The sequence below is a fragment of the Pelophylax lessonae genome (genome assembly GCF_965119305.1).
Source record: "Pelophylax lessonae genome assembly, chromosome: 2".
In the NCBI taxonomy this organism is placed as follows: domain Eukaryota; kingdom Metazoa; phylum Chordata; class Amphibia; order Anura; family Ranidae; genus Pelophylax; species Pelophylax lessonae.
The window spans coordinates 57,666,682-57,690,864 of record NC_138769.1 but is presented as its reverse complement, the minus strand read 5'-3'; the positions used below and the strand labels follow the sequence as shown (position 1 = coordinate 57,690,864).

General features: G+C 42.2%; 1 protein-coding gene across 2 annotated transcripts in view; it reads left to right on the top strand.

Moving 5' to 3' along the window:
* EPHA6 (EPH receptor A6) overlaps window positions 1-24,183 on the top strand; it is a 1,374,331-nt gene that overhangs the window by 1,210,813 nt on the left and 139,335 nt on the right. The gene's annotated exons all lie outside the window — the stretch shown is intronic.

Genomic DNA, 24,183 nt, shown 5'->3' with positions numbered 1-24,183 from the left:
AGGGCTGAAGGATGGTAAAAAAATACAGTGCCTCTGGTAACTTTATAAAAAAAACTTGCTATACTTAGGATACATAAAAAAGCATCTCCAAATTCCAGAAACTGCTCAACTATTGCTTCTCCTATTGCCTTTAGAAGGAGCCTAAACATCTCAATTGCATAATGGCACAAGTAGAATGGGTCTATAGTATATTGATTTGTATTGTTAGATTGAGTTGCAAATGTAGAAATTGAGCTATCACACGGAGTACAGGGACCTGCAGGCTGTGGTTTGGCATATCCTAGTTACCTGCAAATGGCAACATGTGTGAGTATTCACAAAACATGTTGATGGATCTTCAGGAAGGGTTTAGAAAACACTGCCATAAGGATTTATCTCAGACAGTCAAGGGAATGTCTACCTACGACTTGCCTTAATAAACTTAGAATGGTTTAAAGTATTCACCAAAAATGCATTTTATATATACAGTAGCACATTGTAATAGTCTTGTTTATTCCCTTTAAAATTATTTTTTTTTTGCAATAAAAATATAAAAAAGCAGGGCCTGCAGTAAACTAGGCTGTACTCTTACATGTCCTTCTGTCCGTTTCAAGCTTCACTCTCCTGCAGAGCAATAACCTACTCACTTATTGAAAGCCTGGTCCCCCAATGCATGCTGTGGTTTCTTATGCTCATACCTACGTCATTACAGGAGACCGTAGTGATGTAGAAGGTCAGCGGTAGGAACCATAGCGTGTGGCAATGGGCGCAGGCATCCGCTACTCTTGGATGTGTCAGATATTAAGATTCTTTAGGCAGTCGTAGTTATTTGTGCAAAAATCTGAGGAATGGGTGGCAGGACTTGTTGGTATAAAATAAGTACTATTGCACATTCCTACTATTTTTTAAATTTTTTTACCCAGTGACATTGCTTTACCACAAAATTGGCACACTATAATTCATAAATGGGCTGTATAATTGGCATACCAGTAAGACACTGTACATACTGAGGTGCTTCCAGTGAACTGGAAATTACCAGGGAGTACTTGGTAAAGATCTAAAATATAAAGGGAAATTATTTTCCAGTATGATATGTTAATGTCTATATCTCAAATGTTTATGTGATAACATGGTTTTGGTGTTTGCTGTAACTTATTTACCATACAACATATACATATTCTATTGGATTCTAGAGGCTAACTGTACATGTAGGCAGATTTGGTCATCTTCTGCAATTAACAACTGCAAAGGTAAAAAGCTGAGCCCCGAAGTTCATTGTATATGATGCGACTGATAGGGATAAATTAGGAAGATTGACAATCTAGCACTTTTTTGACTTTGCTGTATATTTGCATTAAGATTTCTAATTTTTAGTCAGTTGGAAAACTTGCAAACCAGTGCTGATAGATTTATACTACCTAACTACTCTGTCCAAAATTAACAAAAACAATAGAGTTGATTTCCTAAAGGCAGATAAAATGTTCATTTTGCAAGGGAATTTGCTGTTAGTTTAGTGAATGAGTTGAAACTCTGCTGACTTCCATCATCCAATCATGTGTCAACAAAAATACTATTTTTTTTTTTACTTTGCACATGATTTGTGGATATTCTTTGCACTGTTAATTTGAACTACACTCACTGAGCTAGGGGGGAATTCCTTTGCAAAGTAAACAACCCATTTGACTTTAGTAAATCAACCCTAGTGTCTCCAGACTTGAGCTTTAATGCTGCACAAATGAAGATTGACTTGTTGGTCTGCTTAGTTGGAAAGATCATGCCAGTTGTGCCCATACAGTAACTTGTGTACATCGGCACCTTTGATGTTGCTCACAACAGCCTTTTAAATGGTGTTCAGTTTTGTTTGCTTGATGACTGGTGATAAACGGTTACATTCACCTATGTGCAGTGACTAAAATCAGTGTTCTTCAGCTTTTGTTAAAATATGTATCTTTCTATAACATCAAATAATTTTTGATGGTATGGTTTTTGATGTTTTGATTTCTTGTAAATCTGTATATTTTTTGTCAGTAGCCATTTACATAAAATGTCCCTATTTAAGCCTCATGCACAGACAGCTCTTCTGAACACCTTTCCCCTGGCGAGAGAAAAGCAGCGATAAAAAGTACCCAAAGCTGTGATTTTGAAATGCATTTAGACTTATTCAGGCGCATCAAGCAATAGTAATTTATTCTGGCCATTGAAATTAAAGAACGCTTAGGTGCTAAACACACCTAGCGTAAAGGCATCTTTAGACACGTTTACACATGTTTAGGCACATTAGGCATTTTTTCTGCCCAATTGCTCCTCTCCTGGATGTGATTTTGGGGGGGTTTAGATTTCCACCCCTGAACACTCTGGACTGTAAATATCTATGTGTACATAGACACACAAGCTAACATAGAGGGGTGTTTAGGGGTAGAAAAAAATGTCAAATGCCTGTAAATCTAGCATTTTTTAGTTGCAGGCCTTAGGATTATGGTCAGAGATTCATAAATTGTTTGACTGCAGATTGGAGAAATTCACATGTATATATTTAGAAGGACCAAAACATACATTTTCAAACTGTTTTAAACATCACTACTGGTTGGTTGTAAAGTGTGAGTAAGACAAAACCAGATAACTGTACTACTAACAGGAAACAGAGCCTGCATATGCAATGAGAAAGTAGAGTCATCACATACATACAGAATATTATTATAAGCTAAACATAAAAGCAATATATCAACCTTCTGTTAAAGTATGTCTGCTTGGCTAATCGCTTTTATATGCATGTTTGAAATTCTGACAAAACTTATAAGATTCTTCATCTATACTTGTCCTTGTTACTATGGTCTCTAGGACAGAAGTGATGGGAAATCCAAAAGCCGAAATGCTTCAATGGGGATACCTGTTTGTGTGCCAACTGTCTATAAGGGGATTTCTCATAATTCTGGAGAGATTTCAGTTTCCTTTCCTACCCCTTGTGTCTCTAGAACTTAACAAGAAGAAAAATCCAATCACAATTGCTCTGCAAAAAAAAAAGAAACTTTAAAGATGAACTCCAGGTATGGATAATTAATTCATAATTATATTGGTCCAACTTGGATCAATGTAATTAGGTATATACCATACCTGGCTGATGAACCTGGAAGCTGGAAATCACCAAAGGGGACTCTGCTACTCCAGTGATCTCCACTTGCTTCCGAGTCCAGTTCTGAGCCACCAACCTGTTGCATTCTGAACCCAGGAGGTCAGCCAGTTGACATGAGTGCCATTCAAAGAATGCTTTGTATTAATTGAAAATTGGTATATGCATAGTTACACTGATCCAAGCTAGACTAATGTAACTGTGTAGAAAATATCTATATCTGAAATTTAGCTTTAACTTTTCCTTACTCTATCAAAAAATAAAAAAGTTTTGGAAAGAGTTAAACTTTAGAGTGTATCCAAACCCAAGAACGAAAAAATAAAGTATTACAGCTTACCCTTCTGATGTGGCTGCACTCTTTTTTTTTTTTTCACTTTTCTAACAAATATAACAAAATTGTTTCAGTAGTATATTTATTAGAAAGAGAGCAAAAAGGAGAAGTTTATTGTCGGGGTTTAAGTAACAGTCACAATCTTAAATTCCACCTACACAGACAGCCATTCAGTAATCGGTCAGAATATAACTTTTGCCATTCTTTAGCTGAGCTACATTAACATTGCTGAGTAAAGTGATTAGAGCACATAATACATTATGTGTATGCTTGCTGTGCCATAGCCACACTCTTCACTATGAGCAATGATTAACACATTACTTAACATTTCCTAACCAATTATAGCACATCTCTAATGTTCATGGTTCTGTACCCCCTTCAAATCCATAACCCCTTTCATCAGCGGTCATCTTCAAGCACTTCTCCCTCATACAGCTAACGTCTATGTAAAATTCATCAAAACAAAGTTAATTGCATCTAATTAATTGTTGATCTATCAGCCTCATTTCAATATATTATGTGACCCTTTTTCAGTTTAATTATAATGGGGGGAAAATCATTCTTGTGTTTACATCTTCTTAGTGCAGTGAAAAATTAAATTACATTATGGTAGCTAATTAGCTGAACTTGGTCAGTCTCTGTTTTTCTCATATACTGGGTGTTCAAACATATTGAATAATGCATAAAAGAGAGAATACTTGCATGCCAAGTTCCTTTTTAAAGCCCAACTCTAATTTCCGGTACACATTACAAGTTTTTTTTCCATCAACCCAGCGGGTTAAAGGAAAAAAAACTGTCAGCTCAGGTCAGAGCTGCTGTACTAACAATCTGAAGTTAGTACAGTGATCTGCTGAGTTGTGTTTTGACAGAAGGGCCCCCAAACCCCCCCCCCCTCCCCACCAGAACAGAACACTCCGATGAGTGCTCTTTGCTATGGCTGAGAGCGCTGATCAGGAGTCGGTTGGCTTCTGGGTTTCCAGTATGCTCGTCCGACATACACACGGGCCAGATGACAACTGTTTTTTTTGTTTTTTTTTAAACCGGCCAATATCTCCCATAATTGGGCTCCTGTGTACAGGGCTTTACTGTAACCAGTTATTTTGTTTTGGACAGGAAAGTTAATATTTACAGTATGTCAATTTTTCATTTTTTGTCCATAATCCTGTGGAGGATTTCACCCACTTTCTGCCCCCTAAGGGAGTGGGGGTGGATGTCATTGGGACAGAAAATTACATACAGTAAAATATGAATGCCTCCCTGTTTTACTGATGTAAGTGTGGGGACACAGACTGCAAAAGAAAAGCTGACAGCTGACAAAAAACCTGAGAAAAGCTGACATCCCCTCACCACTCTGTCCAAAATAAAATAAAAAAATCTGAAATGTATTAAGTGTCTTAGATACTCATTAGAATTCTGATTTGCAGTATTGTGACAAATGGCACCACTTGTCGGTTTCATATACATACTGGTAAGATGTATAGGAATCTGTTGCACAATTGTCTCAGAAGAATTATGTCTACAACACAATTGGGTTGAGTTACTAAAGGTGAATAGACTGTGCACTTTGTAAGTGCAGTTGCATTTATTTTCCTTAGAAATTGTAAATGTGGTGAAGCTTCACTTTGTAAGGGTTACCCAATCAGGCACAAGGAAAATTTATATAAAAACAATTAAACAAAAACAAAACACTCTTGCTTGCACATGATTGGATGATGGGAATCCGAAGCTTTACCACATTTACTAAGCTCTGGGGAAAATGCACTTTTAAAGTGCACAGTCTATCTGCCTTTAGTAAATCCACAACAATATTTACACATGCGACACAATTTACTCCAACTTGGAAATGGTCTTGTTTACCTCCACTTTTTTTTATCATCAATATGGTGGTATCTCTTTATGAAATTATTGCAACAATAGTGACAAACAGTAAAAGTTTTGCAAAAAGAACTACATAAATTTGTCACACACACCTGTATTATCACACGGGTTTCATGAATTTGGTGCATAACTTTTAGGATAACATCCACACCACCTAGAATGTCTCTCAAATGCCATTGAGTTGGGTGTTAAAGCTGCACGAATGAACATGGTACCTGAAGGTCCACCCGCGTACCAGCAGAAACCACCCAAAACATTCTGGTCATTGCCAAGTGCTGAGCTTTGACCCTTTCAGATAGTATTGGTGCTTGCCAACCATCTCAACTATCAACCATCTTAACCACTTCTGGACCGGAAGGATTTACCCCCTTAATGACCAGGCCATTTTTTGCGATACGGCACTGCGTTACTTTAAGCAAAAATTGCCCGGTCCTGCGATGCTGTACCCAAATAAAATTGATGTCCATTTTTCCAACAAATAAAGCTTTCTTTTGGTGGTATTTTTTACGTTCTGCTATATAACATTCCTAAAAAAAATGTAAAAATCTAATGTTTTCATAATTTAAGGCCAATTTGTATTGGTAGGGAAGGTGTTAACACCAGGGGCAATCAAAGGGTTAACTGTGTCCCTAGGGGTGCTTTCTAACTGTGGGGGGATGGGCTTTCTGCATGAACACAGAGACCTGTGTTCCTAAATAAGAGGAACACAGGATCCCTGTGTTCATAACTGACAGAACAGGGGTCTGCCCTGTTTACAACAACAGATCGCTGTTCTGTCTCCACGAGGAGCGATTGCGGGTGCCTGATCAGCTTCCTCTGTGGCGAATGGACGCACGCGCGTGTCCCCGCTAGCAGTCCCGCAAAGCGACGGAGAGTTACGTCATTCCACGGGACAGAGCCGACCTGCTGTAATAAAACTGCAGCGGGTAGTCTTTAAGTGGTTAGTGACTTCCATCGTTTTAAGGAGCAATAAAGCACAACCCTTACCAGGACAAAGTAACAGGCTCTCTCAAGAGGACAACCCCTTATCAATTGATACCATCCCTGCCCCCCTTGTCCCTCTATTACTCTGTCAAAGTCTGAGTTCAAACCTTGAAAAAGCTCCATGTTTACTAATGTTGTACTTTAAATCCTCTTCCTTAGGTGACACTGTTGAGGCCAGTAATTAGCCACTCAAGTCCCAACATGGCATCCTGGTAATAAGGGTGGAAGTTTAAGTGCTTTTTTCAGGTAGTTTTTTTAAGAGAACCTGTCCTTTTCCCCAAAGGGTAGAGTGAAGTAATATCATCTAGAAAGTAAGCACACAAATGCCCTTTGGGTATTATTACAAGTAAATAATAAGGGTCCTTCCTTCAGCACGACTTCATGAAGGGTCTTTAAACTTACCTGTTCAGGTAACACTGCATCCTAGTAGTAAGGGTAGAAGTTCATGTGCTCCCTATACCCATTTAGGAGCAAGAGAATGACAGGTGAGTACGCAATAGTGAGTATCAGTGGAAGGGGGTTGTTTTTTTTTTTTAAGAGAACCTGTCCTTTTCCCAAAAGGGTAGAGTGAAGTAGTATCTTCTAGAAAGTAAGCAGACAGATGCCCTTTGGGTATTATTACAATTAAAGAATAAGGGTCCTTCCTTCAATACGACTTCATGAAGGGTCTTTAAACTTACCCGTACAGGTGTTTAACTGATGTCTCTAGCTTAAATAAACTGTACGTTCACTATTTCATTTCACTAACAAGTAGACATTTCCCTGATACTATACCAGGTGCTTAGAATGAAACTAGTAATGTAAGCCTGACTGGCCCTCACCCTAATGCAGTTACTCTTTCCTCACTGTATAGCTAAATGTTGCCCCTTTACGCCTTTTGGAATATCAGCATTTTTACAATCGATTCATGAGATGTAATTATTTGGAGACTGCAGATTTAGTTCGGAATGTATAAGAACTGTAATATGTTTCTTAAGCCTAAACCAAATTAGGCAACAAATCGGCTTCTTTCCTGTTCAGGAAGGGAGAACTAAATCATTTAAAGATCTGCTGTGTTCTGCAGAACCTCAATAATGTAATTTTCCAAAGGGGGCATGATGAATGACTTTGATACCCACTGCGATGTACATCACCCCTTCTTATCGCACATCAAATGCACATTTACATTTTGCTTAATATCATAATTTGAGCAAAAATTCTGCACATTAAAGGGCCAGCAGGCTTAGCTTATAACTGGGTTTATATAAAAGAACTTTTCATCATCTTTTCAGAAATATGCCAGAAATGAATATATTTACATAAATTCTAAAGGTAAACGAAAATACGTTTTTTTGCAATGTATAATAGACTTCCTGTCAGTAACTTTACTGACTACCTAATCAGGAAGCCTGTTACAACCAATTTAGCTAAAAATGGGGCATAAGTGTAATTGACTTTTAGAAAAAGGTTATCTAAGTAAGAGGATAAAGAAAAGTCATGCAGCCCAGTTCACTATCTTTGCTAATAGAGCTGGCTGTAGATATGGTCAGACAAATCAGTATACTTGTTTGACATGTCTATCGATAGGAATAGATTCTTCTATCTCCTGAGCATGCAGTTCATGTAAATGTTAGGACCAGCAAGTCCCAGTAACTTCCTAATCCTAAGGTGAATATAGAGATTCAAAATGGACAAAAAACTGCCCTTCCACGACTGAATGGGTTGTCTGATCTTGCCCAAAGGTAGCCAAAATTAGATCAATAAATGAATGTGGCCTTATCTGATGGTTCAGGCAGTGATCTAAGGTAGGTGGGTTAATGAAACAGACAGGATGTGCAAAGTATTTTAAAATGCTGTCAAATGATATGTTGATATGATCATTGTCATGCCCCATCATTACTTTGCCAACGTGAAGGAAAGGATCAAGTTCTCTATAGGAATACTTGCAGCAAAATTCTATTTAGACCTATAAAAAGAGGAAGCAGTAATGTGATGGTAACATTAAACATCAACAGACATAACTTACAGGAAGAGGTTAAGGTTTTGACAAAAGATGTGTTCTCTCCTCTGCCATGCTTATGGAGGCATTGTGAATTATTATGCCCACTGGTGTGGCATGTGCGGTGCAGGGACCATTTTCTAAACAAGACATACAACATTTGTGCGGCTCACTGACAGCAGATCTCCGTGGAACTGTATTTTTCTATAGAACACATTAGTCAGTGTAAGTAATCAGAGTGTACAGTCTTCCTTGTTTTTTTCAGTTGTAAACTGTGAAGTCACAGTTTAATATGACTTTTAATACTAGTTTGTTTCTGTTTATTGTAGCAAGACCTCATTAGAATATTGTATATGTGGTCTGAGAATTTAGTCGTGATAAATCCAGGGAGGAGCATTATAGTGAGATTTTTTATAGTCTGACTTTTTTGGCTATTCTACTTTCTTTAAGAATGTGTCTCCTAGGCACTGGGATTTCCAAAGTGCTGAACACCTGTATGCATCAGGCAACAGTGCTTTGGGATGGGCACCCCATGTTTTTGAAGAACCCTTTTTTAAATCACCCCCTCTCATCATGCATATGTAAGCTATTATCAACTTTGTAGGAGGATGCATGCTCCCTGCTTCCTTACCATGGCAATAACAGTCAAGATAACAATAAGAGAAGGGTGCACGACCTGATGCATTACCACTTAAAAAAATTATTAAAATCCAAAAAAGTATACATTGTACTCAAAAACGCATGAAAATAGCACACATGTACAGAAAATTGAACTAATTGCCTCCAGGCCTGCCAGGATACTCCTATGGTGCTGGATAACGTGATGGCGTCTGCATATGCCTGGCTGATGCATTTCGAGGGAGAACCCTCTTCTTCATAGCCAAAAGTACTACTGACCCACCGTAAATTCACAAGGGGTTATATAGCCAGTCTGTACTGCCCTGATTACTCAGCTCCGCCCCACAATGGGCAAAGGTAAAGGGTGTAGATAGCTGGGATTAAGTTTGTTTACTGATGGTCTATAACATCCACAAAAGTGAGAGACCACACAATGCAAGGTGCTACCCCTGTGTATACAAACCAGCCATACACATACACCAATTGCAAATAATGATGGTAATAATAACAAGGGTAAAATGATGCTAACAACTAAAATCAAGAACAAAAAGATAAATGTTATGAATCATTACAAGAGCCAACAAATATAGTGACTAGGATTATGTTAGGTCTTCACTTTGGCTTTAAACCAGCAAAGACCAGAATACAGAACAGCAATACATGTATGTATGTATGTATGTATGTATGTATATATCTCTCTTTGTACTTCAACCTTGATGGGATTAAAGGATGTTGGGGATCGCGCCCCCAAAACAATGACCAATTCCTCTGTATAGTCCGCAAGCCATGGCTTGTGTCTCCATCTGTGCCCCAAGCCACATCGCACTTGCTTGGAATGCATGCCTGGCTCATACAGCCGGAAGTCCCATAACCCCGATGTGACACCAGAGTGGAGCTCAATCTCTTCATTTAACCCATTGGGGTTAAGCGACCACAGGGTAAAAATCCAGTATGCCTCTCTAGTACAAAGCCTTTGATATGTTTTGTCACTCTCCATATCCTTACTTATGGCTTCAATCCCAAAGACCCTCAGACCTTCTATACTGCTATTATGTACATCCAAAAAGTGTCGGGGAACTGAATATTTCTCTTTTTGGTGGGTGATACTGCTTTTATGTTCCCCTATCCTGACCCTTAGGGAGCGTGTAGTGGGGCCCATATAAAGTAGCCCATAAGGGTATGGCATGCCGTAGACCATGTGGGTGGTACCACAATTAATAAATTGTTGGATCTTATGCACTTTACCATCCGTGGCTGTCACTTCCTTTTTTGGTGACACAACACATGAAAGCACAAGTGCCACAGTTACCTACCCCACACCTATAACTTCCCTTCTGATCGAAAACAGGAAGCCAAGTATTCCTTAACCCATTCCTCTTTACTTTTCTCACCCTGCTAGGGGCCACCATGCTCCCAAGGTCCTTAAGTTGGTTTTCTAAAGATGAGATTAGGATGGGAGGGTAAATGGTATTTCAAAAAAGGGTCTTGTTTCAATATTTTCCTTGTTCTTCTTCAGAACTCTTTGGATCATAGGGGCTTTGTTGTTGTATCTTGTGCAGAATCTAATTTGCATTTCCCCACCTTCACACTGGATGACTTTTTCCTTTTTTGTACTTAATACAAGGACCAATATTTGTGGTTGGCTTCCTCTATATGGCCTTCCTCATATCCCTTTTCCTCAAACTTTTTCTAAAGAACTGCGCCCGGTTCTTCATAGTCAATTCTGCGGGTACATGTATGCCTTAACCTACAAAACTGGCCAAAGGACACATATCTGATCCATCTAGGATGATGGTGGCTATGTGCATGAAGAAAAAAAAAAATTTAAGTGGTAATGCACGAGGTTGGTGTGCCCCTTTCTTGTTGTTTTTCAGTGTATTTGGATATCCTTGGTCCTGAGGGGGCAGCAAGACCCACGGCGGTGATAACAAAGACCACACAAGACCACTCACCTTCCCACATACCACTTGAGTGCAGTAAAGATACTGTTTTGGAAAAACTGGTGTGTCAGCTAGCTTTTTCTTGCACACTTTTCTTTTTTAACCCTAACTAAAAAAAAATATCCTAGATTTGCTGAACCCATGTTAAAAGCACAGGTTCAACATCTTCCATAGTAACATAATATGCAGTGGCATATTCGAACCATGGCAAATTGTATTTTTATATGTGTTCAATGAGTGTGTAACATTGTGTATAGAAGGTAACATTTACCCTTTTCTAAATAGGGCAAATGTTGCAGTAAGCACCTCTTCCCATCAAGAACTGATCTTGCCAAATGAAAGCGAATGTATTTTTTACCAGGCAAATGTTGGGAGAATATTGAACTTTAGAGAATCTTGAGTGATGTTAGAGCAATTGTGCGGCAAATGTTATTTCAAATTAGTTTTAAATAGATCCCTTTGTGTTTTAGTTTTTTTAGAGTTCCTTAAATCCAGAAAAAAATATATATGTGTAGTGCTACCCCCAGAGGAGCCGCTTGATGGTTTGGGCTCTGAATTCAAGTAAATGGAAGTATGTTCATAAATGGGTAAATCAAGTATTTAATTAACCACAATTCACTAGACAAGATGGCCACTAGCTTGTAGCAGTTGGGTGTAGAGCTGTATATAGTTGAATTTATCTATACCTAATGACCTACAAATCAGCATGAAACAAAGGCAAAGATAACATTAACTGCAATGGTGATTGGTGCTGTAATAAGTTTCCTGCAACCAGTGTACTGTACTGCTAGTGTTTACTCTATGAATGACTGCGCAGACCTAGGTCTACTGCAATGGTACCCCTATTATAGGCAGTAGATGAAGTCATTGTAGAGCAGCTTATCTAAAGACACAGTTCTTTTTCCTAGTTGTTCAGCGAGCTAACATTGGGGCCCAGTCTTTATGATGAGTGCAAAAACATACAGTCCCAGTACGTTTGTGCATGCATTGTTAAAAGGCTGCTAGTCAAATGTCCTGTTGCTTTTAGTAGGGACAGACCTGTCCACAGAGACTGATCAGTGGAAGCAATGCCCTCTCACAAGCCCCAATGATATAGCTGCAACAGTCCCATTATTCTGGATCTGCTTGGAGTGGTTGTAGTACTTAACCCACAGATATACAGCTCTCCGGTCTCTCTGCAGCTAGGGTGTGTGATCTGCCAGTAGCTCAACCCTCAGCCTCTATGGACTCAGATCTGCTCTCTCAGGTCCCCAGCAAGACCCCAATCTCTGGCTCAGGTTGCGGGCTACTGTCAGGTGGGTGCACCAACTTTGGTCCCCTAATGGCAAAAGAGGAAGCTCCTAGGTCTGCAGCCTAGGAAATACAGCCTTTTCTCCTCCCTCTCACTGTCTCCTTTTGGGTACTGTAATTTAATGATCCATAGAATTCCACAGCATGGCTCCCATAGCTGGGCTCCCATTCAGGACTTCAAATCCCACAGTCCAATGCATACAAGTCTAAAGATCTCCATTTACTTGTCTGCTCCCCCTACTGGTGGATGGCAGACAGTGTTACTAGATCTAGCAGGACTGTACAGTGAGGGCAGAGAGCATCTGCAGCACAGTGTCATAACTTGCTTTCTATCTAGCCAAGCACCTAGCTATATTTTTTGTCTACAAATGTGCACAAATGGTGCCATGTTTAAGTTTTTTTTTTTACTTGCAGAGCTTCAGATAGCTTCTTTTCACAAAGGAAATGAATAAAATGTGTTGTTTGACCAAGTGTGCCCAAATGTGTACAGCTTTATGATATGTGAGTATACTGTATTACATGCCTATTGCAGCCATCCATTTTTAAAAAAAAATATATATATTCTTTAAACCAGGGGTGGGGAACCTTTTTTCTGCCAAGGGCCATTTGGGTATTTATAAAACCATTCGGGGGCCGTACAAAATTTTAACCTTAAAAATTAGCCTGTTATATTTGGTCAAACATTTAATTAACTCACCCCTAATGTAATGGCTGCAACTGCTTCTCTCTGGTGAGGTGTGTGATATTAGCTGGTATTGATGATGTTGCTACTCGCAACAGGTTTTCCAGGTTTGCGTCGGTCAGTCTGGAGCGCAGTCGACTTTTTTGTGGTGGTAAGTTTTGAAAAGAACTGCTGGCAGGTACTGCTGGTGGGTACAGCTGGCTGGTACTGCTGGTGGGTACAGCTGGCTGGTACTGCTGTGGGTACTGCTGGCTCAGGCTGGTACTGCTGGCTTGTACTGTACTGTGAGTACTGCTGGCTGGTACTGCTGACTCAGGCTGGTACTGTGCTGTAGGTACTGCTGGCTGGTACTGCTGTGGGTACTGCTGGCTCAGGCTGGTACTGATTGCTGGTACTGTGCTGTGGGTACTGCTGGCTGGTACTGCTGACTGGTACTGCTGGCTCAGGCGGGTACTGCTTTGGGTACTGCTGGCTCAGGCTGGTACGGCTGGCATGTACTGCTAGCGGGTCTTGCTGTGGGTACTGCTGACTGGTACTGTGCTGTAGGTACTGCTGGCTGGTAGTGTTGTAGTTACTGCTGACTCTGGCTGGTACTGCTGGTTCTGCTGTGGGTACTGCTGGTTCTGGCTGGTACTGCTGTGTGTACTGCTAGTACTGCTGTGAGTACTGCTGGCTCTGGCTGGTACTGCTGGTTCTGGCTGGTACTGCTGGTTCTGGATGGTACTGCTGGCTCTGGCTGGTACTGCTGTGTGTGCTGCTGGCGGGAAATGCTGGCTAGGAGAAGTGTAGCAGCGCCATGCTGGAGGAAGAGGTGATGTTTCCTGTATTGGTCACAGGCGGAGTGCATTTGATATCACTCCGCCTGTGACTCACTCAGACTGTCATAACGGAGCAGGAACTATACAGGAAGCATCGGCTCCATTCTGACAGATCAGCTGAGAGACAGACTCAGCTGCATGGGGGGCCGGACCAGATGACTTCGGGGGCCGCATACGGCCCCCGAACTGTAGGTTCCCCACCCCTGCAAACCAATGTATCATGTATACTTTCATATTGAATTACCCTTTACTTGTGTGAATCTGTCCCTGTACATTAAAAAAATATTTCATAATGTCAGTGGCCGTAAAAAAGCCAGACATTTGCAGTTTTATGGTTAATTCCAGCAATAAATGTGTGTTCATTGTGTCATTTGTGAATAACATAACATGAACATTTCCAGAGGCAAAGCTGGACAGTGACTGGAAGTAATTAGAATACAGTTTGTAATAGGCCACACGAGGTTTATGGAAATTGATATAATTGTTATATTTTTCTGTTTTTTAAAAAACTTAGCAGTTTCCTATTTGTGTTCTGGCAAGGCTAATAGTGTTGGAAACAATTGCTTTCTATTGTACTTTTGACAAACATCGTTCAGTCCCATGACATTCAAAACACATACAGAAATTAAGAAAAAAAAGTTTTTGTTTTAAAAAGATTAGTGAGAGGTGGAAATCATTTGCATGGGCTAACTTGTCACAGTCAGTGCTTTTAATGGAAAATATAGTTACATAGTTAGTGAGGTTGAAAAAAGACAACAGTCCATCCAGTTCAACCTATGATGTGTGTGTGTGTGTTTGCTTTTAACCGTACATTGTATACCCCTGTATGTTGTGGTCTCTAAAGTGACCATCTAACAGTTTTTTTAAACTATCAATGCTCCCTGCTGATACGACTGCTTGTGGAAGAGAATTCCACATCCTTACCACTCTTACAGTGAAGAACCCCTTACGCATTTTAAGGTTAAACCGCCTTTCCTCTAGTTTTAGTGAGTGGCCACGCGTCTTATTGTATTCCCTTACTCTGAATAGTTTGTTCCTTATGCCAGGGTCGCCAGTACAGTATTTGTACATTGATATCATATCCCCCCTCAATCTTCTCTTCTCCAGAGAGAATAGGTTCAGTGCTTGTAGTCTTTCCTCATAGCTGATGTCCTCCATTCCCCTAATTATTTTTGTTGCCCTTCTCTGGACTTTCTCCAGTTCCAGCACATCCTTCCTGAGGACCGGTGCCCAGAACTGGACAGCATACTCCAGATGTGGCCGGACCAGAGTCTTGTAGAGCGGGAGAATAATCTCTATATTTCTGGAGTGAATCCCCTTTTTTATACATCCCAGTATTCTGTTGGCTTTACTTGCAGTGGCTTGGCATTGCATGCCACTGCCAAGCCTGTTGTCTACCAGTACCCCCAAGTCTTTTTCCATCTTAGACTCACCCAGAGGTTCCCCCCCTAGTGAGTAGCTTGCTTTCTGGTTTCTGGCCCCCAAGTGCATTACTTTACATTTTTCAACATTAAACCTCATCTGCCATGTAGTTGCCCACCCCGTTATTTTGTTCAGGTCCGCTTGTAAGGTTTCCACATCCTGCATAAAAGATATTGGCATGGCTAGTTTAGTATCATCTGCAAATACCGAGATTGTACTAGATATCCCCTCCTCTAGATCATTTATGAATAAATTAAACAGGATTGGTCCCAGGACCGAACCCTGGGGGACCCCACTTTCCACACCCGCCCAATCCGAGTACTCCCCATTAATAATCACCCTCTGGACTCTCCCCTGGAGCCAGTTCTCTATCCAGGTACTCACCTTATGGTCCATACCTACCTTCCTTAGTTTGTACAGTAAGCGTTTGTGGGGAACGGTGTCAAAGGCCTTTGCAAAGTCCAGATACACCACATCCACCGGCTTACCTTTATCTAGGTGGCAGCTCACTTCATCGTAGAAGGTTAATAGATTGGTTTGGCAAGAACGATTTTTCATAAATCCATGCTGATTGCTACTAATAATACAGTTTTCATTACTAAAGTCTTGTATGTGGTCCCTTAACATCCCCTCCAAAATCTTGCAGACTACAGATGTTAGGCTGACCGGCCTATAGTTCCCCGGGATACACCTCGGCCCCTTTTTAAATATTGGTACCACATTGGCTTTTTCCAATCAGCTGGCACCATACCCATCTGTAAACTTTCCTTAAAGATCAAGAATAAGGGTCTGGCAATCACCTGGCTGAGCTCTTTAAGAACCCTCTGGTGCAAGCCATCCGGTCCCGGTGATTTATTTATGTTAAGTTTCTCTAGTTTAGTTCTAAGTCTATCTTCTGTTAGCCATGGCGGCACTTCCTGAGGTGTGTTGTTTAGTTCGGCCTTACAAGCTAGGTTCATGTAGCCCCCCGATTCTTTTGTGAAGACTGAAGAGAAGAAATGATTTAACACTTCCGCCTTTTCTTTGTCCTCAGTGGCCATATTACCTTTGTCATCTTTTATGGGGCCAATGTGTTCTGGCCTCGCTTTCTTACTGTTTATATACTTAAAGAACTTCTTGGGGTTCTTTTTACTCTCCTCCGCTATATGTCTCTCGTGTTCTATTTTAGCCGCCCTGATTTCGCCTTTACAATTCTTATTACACTCTTTGTAATGATTAAATGCTGCCAATGACCCCTCAGTCTTGTATTTTTTGAAGGCCTTTTCTTTAGCACTAATATGCATTTTTATGTTGGAGTTTAGCCACCCAGGGTTTAATTTTGCTCTTTTAAATTTATTTCCCTTTGGAATGCACTGGTCAATCCCCTTGTTAAGTATGCTCTTGAAGCACTCCCATTTTTCCTCCGTGTTCTTTGTTCCCAGGGTTCTATCCCAATTGATATTTTCTAGCAGCGAGCGCAGTTTTGGGAAATTGGCTCTTTTGAAATTCAGCGTCCTTATATTACCCCTCTGCTTCCTATAACTGTAATTAATACTGAAACTTATTGACCTGTGGTCACTGTTTCCTAAGTTGTCCCGTATTTCTATATCCGTGATCAGGTCTGAATTGTTGGTAATCAGCAGGTCAAGTACCGCATCTTTTCTTGTCGGTGCATTCACCATCTGACCCATGAAATTGTCCTGCAAAACATTTAGGAACTGCCTAGCCTTGGCTGAGTGTGCGGTTCCTTCTGCCCAGTCTATATCTGGATAATTAAAGTCCCCCATTATAATGACGTTTACCGTCCTTGCTGCCAATCCTATCTGTAACATGAGGTCCGCCTCCATCTCCTCCCTCAGGTTGGGGGGCCTATAGCATACGCCCAATATTACCTTCCCCACCGTGCCTTCCCTTTGAAGCTCTACCCATAGGGATTCTGCCTCGTCCATAGCTCCATTATTAATATCATCCCTCATATTTACCTGTATACTGTTCTTAATATACAGACATACCCCTCCCCCTTTTTTACCTTCTCTATCTCTGCGATAAAGGGAATATCCCTCAATGGACGCCATCCAATCATGAGAGCTGTCAAACCAAGTCTCAGTTATCCCCACAAAATCTAAGTCCTCCTCAAACAACAGTAGCTCCAGCTCTCCCATCTTGTTGGCCAGGCTTCTGGCATTGGTATACAAACCTCTTAATTTTGACCGGTTACATATATCCTCATTTAATGTTTTTAGGCTACTCTCTTGATTTTTCCCCATACCCACCCTGGGTATAGGAGCTCCGAACACCCTACCGCTAATACCCCCATTTCTGCCCTCTGAAACTTGCTTACCACTGGCTAATTCTACATCTGTACCCTCCCCCCCATTCCCTAGTTTAAAAGCCCCTCTAACTTTTTGGCCATCCTCTCACCCAGTATGGCTGCACCCACCCCATTTAGGTGCAATCCGTCCCTACCAAAGAGCCGGTGGCCGACTGAGAAGTCGGCCCAGTTCTCCAGGAACCCGAAACCCTCCTTACTACACCAGCTCCTCAGCCACTCGTTAACTTCCCTAATCTCCCGCTGCCTCTCTGGTGTGGCTCGAGGTACAGGTAGTATTTCGGAAAATACTACCTTGGAGGTCATTCTCCTCAACTTAGCGCCTAAGTCCCTGAAATCGTTTAGGACTCTCCATCTTCCTCTGCCTATGTCATTGGTACCCACGTGTACCATGACAGCTGGGTCTTCCCCAGCCCCACCCAATAATCTGTTCACCCGATCCGCGATGATATCTTTTGAAAAAGGCACGTATGCCGAAACATGTTAAGAGGACTCAGTCAGCACAGCTGTTTTATATACTCTACACGCTTTTCTGTCATGGATGTTTGTAAGCGTATCAGCCGTTTTTAGAAATAAATTGTTTTAGCAATATTACGCTATATGTCCCCCATTTTTCTTTTTTGATACACCCCCCATTGTGGAAGTGGATTTCGTGATTGCTCTCATCTATTGGGGATCTACACGCTGTCCAACGTGGTCGGTGAATCTTGTGGGGACATTCCATCACTTCTTTCAAGCTTGGTTTGATTCCTATGCTATATGGCATTTGGAGTCCCATTCATTCGGTGAGCGCAATCTTTTTTATACCTTCACTGGTGTAGGGATTAGCTGCACTATGAGTTTTTCACATTTATTTTTAGCAATATTATGCTATGTGCTCCTCCTTTTGTCTTTTTGATATACCATCTCTTGGGGAAGTGGAGTCTCTGTCTGATCCTCGTCATCAGTGATTGGCACGTTGCTCATCGCGGACGGTGAATCCTGTGGAGACACTACAATATTTCCTTCAAGCCTGTTTGACCTCTTTGCCATAAGGTATTTGGGGTCCTTTCCATTTGGTGAGCGCAATCTTATTTATACCGTTATTGGTGGAGGGATTTGCTGCACAACTTGGTCACATCATTTGCCACCATCTTTCATGATTGGATTTTTCTTATCATTATTCCATGCACCTTATTGCTGGTTCAATTGGACTTTTTATGTTGTCGGACATTTACTCAGTTTTTAGCGCTACACATTTTTCTTTTTTTGTATTTTTCATCACTTTTTTGTCTAGTGATTGGTGTTAGCTGCTCATTCTCACATTTTAAGATAGCGCAATATAATTTTTGGATTACACATTCTGTACACAGTTGGTTTATGGCAGGGCTTGGAAAATTTGCTTGGAATCTAGGAGCCAGCTAAAATAGTTAGGAGCCAGTTTTTTTCCACGCATGCCGAATGGCCAACTTCTGTCTGACCGCCTGCAATACACACGGGCCGAATGGCGGCCAGTTTTTATTGAACCAGCTGATGTTGCCTGGCATTCGACCCGTGTGTACTTAGCTTGATGGTGTGATGGGCAGTAGCTCACTAGGGAAGGGCAGTGCAGCAAGGTGGGGGCGATAGAAGATCCAGTAACTCATGCCACCTTAGGCTTCTTTCATACGGGCACCTCCGCTAAGCGGAATTTGCTTGCTCAGCGGGGATTTCTCAGCTGAGCAGGTGGATGACAGGTTCTGTCTGCTCCGCTATGCAGAGCAAACATTAACACAGTCCCGCTCTCCTCTATGGGGCAATCAGATGGAAATGAACTGCCTGTCCATTACCATCTGATGTCATCTGATTCAATCCGCCAGACGGATGGACAATAGGACCACCATCTATCTGTTTTTGGCGGACAGGGTCGGAAGACCGCGGTTGTCAACGGACATCCGCCGCTCCATAGAGGAGACTGAAGAATCCGATCAGATCCGCCTGAAATACAGGTGGATCTGATCCGACAGCCCATATGAAAAGGGGCCTTTGTCTGTGTGGCATGACGGAGAGAATGAAAAATAATAAATAATTAATTTTCATGAAAAAAAATAATAATAATAGAAAAAACTGTTTCCATCTTTGTGAGGTTGTAAATGGAACTGAGGCTGTTCCAACCAGCTGCCCCACACTCCCTGTCCACTCACTGGTAAGGACAGGGTGCCAGATCAATCCCGCAACATCTTCAACCTCTTCTCTTTGGAAAGAGATGGGTGGGCAGTGAGAGCAGGTAGGGGAAACCCTCAGCGCCGCCATTGACTACTTGTTGCAGCCCCAGACACCACAAGATGGCGCCAGTTCCCCAATGTAAGCATCTCACTCCAGCAGGCTGCAAAGCCGCAGCCTCAATTACCAGCCGACACAGCATCTTAGTCCGCACACCCAGAGGCGAGGGCCGCATGGCAGACATCCCAACCTGCAAAAACTAATTTCAGGGAGGTGGCACTCCGCGCCTCCTCCCCCAACCAATTTAACACAACTAGAGAATGATTTTAAAATGAAATGCAATTAGTATACAGAGGTTTACTTCTTCTGAGAGATATTAAAGGGACACTCTGACCACCATGATCATTTCAGTGATTTGAAGTGGTCATGGTGGTAGGAGTCAGAAATAATGCACATGCTGGGATATTTACAATTATGTGCTGGGGACTAGTTGCACCCCTAGCACATGTGTCTTACTGCTGGTGGGTACTGCTGGTGGGTACTGCTGGGGGTATTGCTGGCAGGTATTGCTGGCTGGTACTGCTGGTGGGTACTGCTGGCTGGTACTGCTGGTGGGTACTGCTGTCTGGTACTGCTGCCTGGTACTGCTGCCTGGTACTGCTGACTTGTACTGCTGGGTGGTACTGCTGGCTGGTACTGCTGGCAGGTACTGTTGGCTGGTACTGCTGGCAGGTACCGCTGGCTGGTACTGCTGGTGGGTACAGCTGGCTGGTACTGCTGGTGGTTACTGCTGGTTGGTACTACTGGCTGGTACTGCTGGTGGTTCCTGCTGATGGGTACTGCTGGCTGGTACTGTTGGTGAGTACTGCTGGGGGTTACTGCTGGCTGGTACTGCTGGTTAGCACTGCTGGTGGTTACTACTGGTGGTTACTCCTGGTGGGTACTGCTGGTAGTTACTGCTGGTGGGTACTGCTGGTGGTTTCTGCTGGCTGGTACTGCTGGCTCCTCTGAGAGACATCAATGTAGTGTGAGGAGCGACACTGGATGAAGTATGCAGAGCCGATGCTTCGTGTATCTCTCCTCTCACAGGCGGAGTGCATTTGATATCACTCCGCTTGTGAAAAGACGGAGCCAGAACTATACAGGAAGCATCAGCTCCGTTCTGACAGCTGACAGCCCAGGGCCAGGATATCGCACGGGCTTGCAGGTGTCAGGGAGCCGCAGCCCACATGCAGGAGACTCCTGCCCCTCGCAGGAGATTTGGGATGTCTGGCATGGGGAGAGGACACCTGCAACAGTGTAGTCCAGGCGCCAGGCTGCTAATTCCAGTCGCCAGTGCAACCTGGTGCCTGGGGTTTGTTGAGCCCTGGTTTATGGAATTCCTCCAGAAATGTAATGTTATGCTTGTGTGACAGGCTCACTTATTTTCCAAATCTGCACAAAAATACAAGTCAGATTTTAGGCATCCTCTGCAACAAAAATGTAATTTTTGGTGTTATACTCCTAAAAGGTTAATCACTTGCAGACTCACCCACTTTTCTTGTTAGAGCCTGTTCCCCTCTGGTCTGGGAGTGTCAATAACTTTACACTGACACCTGCAGCGAATCATTGATGTAAGTGTGAACCCTCTGCAATTCAGGTGCGATGCGGGAACCTGCACAGGATTCGCAGGGTTTCCCGCATCGCACCAGTGTTAACCCAGCCTCTGTACTTTTCCACATCCAGTACTGTATTAACTTATATATGGATGTGTTTTATAGTCCCCAAAGCTGACCCGTTAGTGAGAAATCCACCTACAGTGAGGTCATTTGCGCATGTGCCTTTCAGCCTCAATTTAGGGCACGCTCAGTGTGCCGTCAAAGCCTTCACCAATGTGTGGTGCCGACCTCACCAGCATTTGGCAGCATCCATCTCAATCACGCAAGAGTTACGACACTTCCCAAAATGCAGGCAGTGTAAACATCAGGCCTTTAGCAGAAGTAACACGCATTCACGGGATTACGGCAGGAAAGGCAGACGTATTCTCCACACTGGAACAGGATACCAGGAGCTGACATGGCGCAGGCTGCTGCCAGGAGAGAGAGAGAGATAAAGTAAGAAACATTTACATAAAACCTGACTTAAATAGGAGAATTGACATGGCGGTGTGCTTTGTAATGTCTGCAAGTATCGATTCAATGATGAATGTGGATTCTGCGGACTGAGTTTACTTCCGCTTTAAGGGCTGACAACACAAGCAAATGTTGGAGAGACAGGGAGCCCCTCAATTACAGAAAATACTTTTATGGCAGGATCACCGGGCATTATTTTATGAAAACTTATTTAAAAAAAAGATTTAAACAAATTGAAAATCCTTTTCATACATTAAGATGGCAAAGATTATATGAGGTTTTAGTAACTGGCTTTTTGGGATAAAAAGTGTTGTGCCTTTCAAAACAGAAATATTTAAAGACATATCCTTGCCACAACAACAATTTTTATGAAAGCAATCCTTTTATTGAGGCCTACTCTACTCAGTATACATCAGTATACATCTGAAAAAGGCATACCGCTAAAATGTTCATACTAACTTATAGTAAACCTGTGCTTTGCCCATGTAGGGCAATGTGTCAAATTTGTTTTACTACCCAGTACTCCAGCAGTAAATAGACACCCTTCCTTTTGCTTCCCTACTTCTCTGCTAAGCTGCCAAAACAAAGGACCGCACTGGTGCTTTATGATTGGCCCAGCCCTGTCACATGGCTTGTGGAGACAGTTGCCGCTCTAACATGTGGCAACTGTATGGGAAAACGCACTGGCACTCTTTTATGCTATCTATTGGAAATTAAAGCCTATAGCAATTTAACACATAAATTAACTGTGACATGAAAAATGCATATATGTATAGGCTCCATTTACACTGGTGTACTAACCTGTACACCCTTGCACAATGGCCAACTTTAGCCGCTCTGGGATGCTCAGTTGTCCTGTGCAGGGTTGTGCAGGCAGCCTGTTGAAATAATTCGAAGAAGCGGCACTTCTCCACATGGACATTAGTTTACTCCTTGTAATCTGTTGCACAGTTCTTTGACTCTTTATGCTATGTACACTATGGAAAACAGTTCCTATTACACTTCACTCTTTCTTGCAGCATTTCTGAGCCAGTGCCATGAAGCTAGACTCTGTATATAGCTGTGCTTGATGCCTTACTCTATACAGGCTGGGTCCCTAGGATGCCCCATACCACGAGTCAGACCCAAGGCTGGGGTACCAAATGCTGGGAAGGAGCCTAAGCACACCAGTTCCCTCACTGCTGGGACCTTCCATCACCTATTCCAAGTAACCTCCACTTCCAGGCTGTTAAATGCACACAGACACTAGTACTGTAGTTGTTGGCAATGGCAACATAGCCTTCTCTAATTGGACATATGTACTGCATCTACTTATGTTTTGTCTTGTTCCATGGTGTGAACCATAGGAGTAATATGCTATGCATGCATGCACCCCTTTAACTAAAGTCCTTAAGTAACTTCAGACCACGCAGAGATATAACAATAAAGTGCTTTACTAAATGCTGTTTAAACAACAAGATGGTTACAGTGAGCTCCTTTACATCCATTCTTATTATAAAGTGCCTTCTAAGTGCCCATTGATGCCCCCATCAATTGAGGTAGTCATACCTTGAAGATAATAGAAAGTCTTTAAAGTCCCTAGAACAGTTGCACAAGTCTATGCCAAGGAACTCCAACTGGGTTCATGCCAAGAGGGTTTCATCAAGCAAGGTGACCATCAGACACTGAGCAAAGCCCCTGTTCCCTTCCTATACAATTACTGACCTCAAATGACCTCATCTAGAGGTAGTTCTCTCTTTTATACTATTGCCCCAGCAGAGGGTGACACCACCTAAAAGCCTGGGAAAATCTGGCCAGCAGAGTTAACTCTTAACTACCAGGAGGCAACAGTCCATCAGGGCAAAATGAATAAACAGTACAGCAGACAAAAACATAATAGAAAAACAGGAAACACATAATTCAACAACTTTTTGGAAGCACTTTATTACACATGCATCAGACCCGTACACTCTGGGATGCAAGCGGAGGTCTCGCAGGTCCATGCAAATGACCATCTGTCACTGATTTCAACATGCTCACTGCATAAAATAGCTTTATATCATGGGTGGCTGAAAACAGCCCCTTGCACAGGCGTATGGAACGGTATGCTCCTTGCACAGGCGTATGGAACGGTATCTGTTAGACAAACTCCAGCTGGGACTGCTGCAATGCCACTGCCACAGAGGACCCCCAGAAATGGCAGATGGGTTACTGTAGGTTCAGGAAGACTTAGAGTGGTGGATAGAAGACATGTCCCACAGTCGGTGGTTCTCCAAAATTCATTTGCAGCACTCTCAGAATGTAAGGACAACATGGATATGGACTCAAGCACAGAGGGTGAGAAACAATCGACTCCTATGTCTAATGTATGCAAGACTGCAGCCAAGGACAAAAAAGATAAAGTGAAGTCTCAAAGGAAGCAGCTGTTGCTGGGTGATTCAATCATAAGAAGTGTGGAGCTTAAAGAAAATGGTTTTGTGAGATGTCTCCCTGGTGCTACTGCTAGACGAGATAGAAGACGTATTATTAATATTGTTAAGCAAGCAAAGCAGGAAGG